The sequence below is a fragment of the Panthera pardus genome, unplaced genomic scaffold, assembly GCF_024362965.1.
Source record: "Panthera pardus isolate Hobbes unplaced genomic scaffold, ASM2436296v1 HiC_scaffold_6, whole genome shotgun sequence".
Taxonomy (NCBI): Eukaryota; Metazoa; Chordata; class Mammalia; order Carnivora; family Felidae; genus Panthera; species Panthera pardus.
Genome location: NW_026526991.1, coordinates 119,454,845 through 119,460,566, shown reverse-complemented (window position 1 = coordinate 119,460,566; position 5,722 = coordinate 119,454,845). Strand labels below are relative to the sequence as shown.

Below are 5,722 nucleotides of genomic sequence, written 5' to 3'. Positions count from 1 at the left end.
CGAGATCATGACCTGAGCTGAAGTCGGACGCTTAACCGACTGAGCCACCCAGGCACCCTGGTAAGATTCATTTTCAAGTCAGAAAATTTTCAACTTGAAAACAAACCATTTCCAAAGATCTCTTTGAACTAAGTCTGACATCTGAACTTTCTTTTTAATTTGTTCTTGGCATTGTTAGCTCTTATGAATTCCCTGGGCTTATTAGAGCATGTGAAGCTCTTACGGCTTTCAGTAAATACAATAAAACCTGTTAATGTAAATTTATCTTGGTGTTCTGCACGTGTTTGCTGATTCTGTACACGTGAGTCATTCAGATCTAGATATAAAAGATCATATTTTGAAAGCAAGGAACTAAATGATCCTTTCTAATTATGTTAAAATATTTAAACATTTGGACTTAGATTAAAGATCTCTGGGAAATATGACTCTACGTGTTTTTTTTTTTTTTTTTTCATTTGCCTTTGAGAGATAACCTAGTTGGTTTACAGCATACACAGAAGTGGATTTTCCGGCTGAATAGGCTACCGTGAGATTTGGGCTCCTCCAATACGCAAAATGAGATGAAGGATAGATATTGTGGACCATACCTCTTACTGGGTCATGAAACTGTATCCCTGGCCTATTTAAGTAAGTACTCACTTTGAGCCTTTAAGCACGATTTGAAGAGTCTACTCTTAGAACCCCGATAGGTCTTTTACCTGCCTGACCCCCTGTAAATAAATATTTGTTAAGTAAGTGATGGCTAAGAAAATCATAATCTAGAAAAGTAGCCCGTGTTTTCCAACCAATTTTATGTCTTTATTTGAAGTCCCCTACCTTTCTAAAAAGTAACAATCTGGATTTCTGCATTCGTGGTGAAATTGAGGGCTTTATCTGCAGTCTATTTTTGTATCATGATAATTCATCCATTGGAAGCACGTTTGACATCTTAAAGATGAAAGCCGTGTCTTCTAATAAGGATTCCCAGAATAGAATCAGCATATTAATAAACCTGCCCATCACCCATGTGAAATCCATTAACTGAGTGATGTTTGTTAACTAGTCACAGATCATACCCGTATGACACTTCTCAGTCTTTAAATTTCACTCATTCCTGGCTATTGTGTTCATTAGGTGTTGTTACTAGAACAAAAGGGTGGTGAGCTTCCCCAAATGGTCAACAATGGTTGTTTACTTAAATTCCAAAAGAGAGCCTTTAAAAAATACGTTTTGTATGAATTTTAAAGACACTCCAGGGGCACCTGGGTTGCTCAGTTGGTAAAGCATCCGACTTAGCCTCAGGTCATGATCTCACGGGTTTGTGAGTTCGAACCCCACATCGGGCTCGCTGCTGTCAGCACAGAACCCATTTTGTCCTCCATTCTCTCTGCCCCTCCCTCTCTCCCTCTCCCTCAAAAATAAATAAAGACATTTAAAAAAAGACCCTCCAGTTGATATAGTGATTGGCAATCAAATCTGTCATCACCAGAACAGCTACTGGTCCTTGATTGATTTTAACTAATAGATACGAGGCAACACTGATGACCCTTAGTACAAATAGGATGACCTTATAGAATATACTGTTTGGCTAACATAGTATAGATATTATTGTAAGATTTTGTCTTATTAGTTGTCAGCCAAAAAGGTAAAAGTAAAAGTCTCTCACAAAATACCTGCGGAGATAGGGTTGGAGTCAAGCTGAACTTTCTTTTTTTCTTTCTCTTTTTCTTTTTGTGAGAGAGTAAGCTTTATCTCTACTTTCAAACTCTGACGACTTTGCATTTAACGTTCCCCCCGGGGGAAGGGAGGTCACACTACACACTTTCGGAGACATCCCGAGGGTTGTCTGGCACTTTGGTACAGAGAGGATTTGGTCCAATCTCTTGCTGGCTCAGCATACTAAAAGGCATATAAATCAAGTTGGTTGCTCAACCCCTCTGGGCTGGGGTGGGGTGGAAGGTGGACAGGGAGGTGGTCTGGGACAGATGGGCAGAGCACGGGTGTGGGCTCAAGTTCTTACGACAGAGGTAGTTGATCCTGAGTGGCTGTTGAGGTGGCTGAGGGCAGCCTGACTGTTCTGGTGGCCTTAGCTGCTTCTCTGGTGGCTTTCCAGTCCACCAGCTCACAGCCCTGGAACCACAGCTGGCTCTCCCTCTGGGCCCCCTCCACGGAGTCACTGGTGTGGATGACGTTCCTGCTGATGCGGACCCCGAAGTCCTCCCTGTTGGTGATGGGACAGCCTCAGCTGAATCGGTGTGTCCTTCCAGGGCTTTGAGGTGTAGACCACGCTGGGGCCTGTCCAGACCACGGCCATCATGGAGCCGGAGCTCACGTGGCTGATGACGTAGCTGATGAGGGCTGGGTGGAAGGGCTTCCCCTGCAGGCCCCGGTAGTGCTCGGTGAGGGCGCTCTGGCACCTGCAGCATCTTGGCCCCCACCAGTATGAAGCTCCTCCCCTCAAAGTGCCGGGTCGCACCTCCAAGAAGCCACCACGACACCCCATCTGGCGTCACTGCGACGCGGGGCTGCTTCCAGGTGCAGGAAGGCCCTCCCGAGCTGGGGGGCGAGAGCGGGTTTGGCCAGGGGCCTGGGGCCCGCGGGTTGCTCTGCACCCCGAGAAGCCTCCGTGGCCCCCACCTGGGGGCCACTGGCTCTGAGCTTTCTTTTCGTGAACATGGCAGAGATAACACTGGTAATAGACATTTTCACCTGTAACATTTACCAAGTAGCTTCTGTCCAAGTGAACACACGACAATAAGTTTGTTATGTTCTAGCACTATGATTTTTGTGCAGGTGGCATATGTCGGAACATTTAAGAAAAAGTGTCACTCGTTTATTCACTCAACAGACATTCAGGTACTGACGTCCTAGATGAGGTTGGAGACAGGGGCAGGGGCCAGGCCTTGGAGTGTCTTGTAGGCGATGGTGAGGAGTTTGGACTTTGTTCTACAGAAACTGGAAAGAAATGGAAGGATTTTAAACAGGCGCGTAAACAAACCGACAAACAAAATATTCAATTTACTGTCTAAAAATATCTCTGTGTTGACTAGAGAAAAAAACTGCAGTAATCAAGAGTTGAGGGGTTATTGCAATAGTCAAGGCCAGAAAGGATGACAGAGCAAATTGGGGAGGGGTCAAGGGCAATGGAGAGAAGTTGGTAGAGTCAGGTTGAAGGTCTAGAAACTGGTGGTTGGGCAAACAGAGAATTAATTAATTAATTAATTTTTAAAGTCTATTTTTGAGAAAGAGGAAGAAAGAGAGAGAGAGAAAGAGAGAGAGAGAATGAGCAAGGGAGGGGCAGAGAGAGAGGAGACAGAGAATCCCAAGCAGGCTCTGTGGTGTTAGTGAAGGGCCCAATGCGAGGCTCAAACTTATGAACCATGAGGTCATGACCTCATGACCCGAGCAGAGATCAAGAGTCAGACATTAACCAACTGAGCCACCCAGGCACCCTGAGCAAACAGAATTTAAACTCCCCCCTAACACCCAGACCTTCCTTTCTTAGACGAAAGATGATCTTTACTCTCTATTTGTTCCTCCGTCAGAAGTTCCGGAAAAAGATCTACAAATCATGCCATCTCATCCACTCGATAGTTAAGTTTCTGCACAGAACTGTTATTACTGGGCATGCAAACCAGTAAACAGCACACACAGACCATTAAATATTTACAAATGACGTCCTGACAGAACATTTTACAGTTCCAGGTGAGGGGTTTTCAATGGAGGGAGCAAGGTAAGGCTTCTCCCCTGTTGAATGATCCAAGAAAATTGTTGCTAAGAACACAGCTCCTAGATCGCTGAAGTCAAGTGACTACAGAGTGGAGAGGTGTCACGCAAGGAGGTCGCACGGGGTGTGGGATCCCCAACAACGAGGGATGTTGAGATGGTCTAAGCAGTAGTCCAACATTCAGGCGATGTCACCAAACGGTTTGTGACTCTGCTATAAATTCTGAAGAGTCACTTTGGTTCAGGAGCTTTTTGATTTGAAGCTTTCAGCAGCCGATTTAGAGAGGTTGGCTTGACCAATGAAAGAAGCAATCGCTTCATTTTATGTCATTCCAACCGAGTGCCCAGCACAGCGCCAGTACAAGGAAGCACTCTGTGTTTTCTGCGAACATGTTTTTCATCTATTTGAGGAGATAACAGATAAACATGCAGAGCAATGAACATAACAGCTTGCACGCTGAGTGTCCCAATATGGTGGAGAGAGCACAGACAAGTCAGACGTAGCTCCGATCCTGCTTCTTTCTCCTACCAGCCGCACGATTTCAGGCAAATTACTAACCTCATCATCTGTTTTTTTCAGTTTTATCTGGAGAAAAAAAAAAATAGAGGTATGGATGTCTTCCTCCCCCCCCTTCCGGTTTGTTAGGATTACACAAACAAACAAACAAACAAACAAAAACCTGAATGAATTTTTTTTTTTTAAAAGGAAAAAAAAAGGAAAACCGTGAAGAATAGTGGTAGGTGCTTCATGCATGTTTTGAGTTTCAAGAAAGAGAGTCTGAATTACAGAGCAAAAAAAAAAAAACAAAAAAAAAGGCATCTTCATGCTGAAGGAGTTGGGATAATTGTTGATGAGAAAAACGGTTAGCGTTCCCATTTGCGGTAATCGTCTCAAGGTTTGAGATGAATGGAAGTGTTAGCTTTTGTGCTATTGACTAATCGGAGACCAGAGAAGCCTAAAATGTGAAGATTGTGACGTACAGGCAAGTGTAAAAGGAATTAGAAAGGGAAAGGTGAGTATAGGCTTTTAGTAAACTGGAAACTATTAGTCTCTGGGAAGCTGCTCAGAGTGGGTAAGTGTGTGGGAGAAGGGTGTGACAGGAGACGGGAAATATCTATTACCTTTGTCTTCTGCCCCGAAATTCTCTTTCCTGGCCAGCATCCGGTGCCAGGTGGGCCAGCCAAACCAGATGATCTTTCTGTTTTCCTTTTCCCGGTTCAATTTCTGCAGGACTCTGACTCTCAGCCAGAGTTACTCAAAAGGTCTCTGCTTTCAAAGCCGGTTTACTGCCAACTTCTGTCTCCACATCTTCAAGATCAAGGTAGGCGCTGACGCTGCCCAAGGCACTGGGACAAAAAGCGGAATGGCTCTGATTTCTTAGAAACAACAATACATCTGGAGCCCCTCTGTAACGCAACGAACCTAACGATGTGCTTTGCGAAAGAAAGAGATCTGCAAACTGCAAACGGGTGCTTAATCTCAAGGCAGGCGTTGGAGAATTCAGAATCTTCCCCGAGAGAGGGTGGATATGTGAAATGAGATTGCCCTGAGATTCAAGTGGGAACAGCCACCCACCACGGATTGGTGAAGAGGGGCAGGTAGTCTGTGAAAAGAAGACCACACTGCAGGCCGTTGTGGTTAGGAGTCAATGAGCAAATGTGGAAGTTCTTAGAATGGTGCCCCGCACACCGGTGGATGTGTTATTGTCTCCGGGCAGTGTTTCCTAATTTCCCTAGCGATAAAAACTGCTTGGAGAGACTTGTTGAATTGAAAGATTTCCAGGCACCTCACAGAAGATACTATTTCAACGGGCTTCAAGAGTAAGAGAAGTAGAACTTGTATGCTTAGCCCATGTCCCAGAATTGCAAAGCAAGTGAAGAGTCTTAGGGCTCCTGTTGGCTCATTCTTGCTTCTAGGCTTCCAGACCTGCCCCTCTCTGGGGCTGCCTACACCCGCCAGCCCCCAAAAAGGAAGCTGCCAAACAGGGCATCACTGAGGCTTTCTTCTAGGTGGGCC

General features: G+C 45.1%; 1 pseudogene; it reads right to left on the bottom strand.

Moving 5' to 3' along the window:
- Nucleotides 1–1,995: 1,995 nt before the first annotated feature.
- LOC109256870 (nucleoside diphosphate kinase, mitochondrial-like) lies at nucleotides 1,996–4,867 on the bottom strand (annotated as a pseudogene).
- Nucleotides 4,868–5,722: the final 855 nt, after the last annotated feature.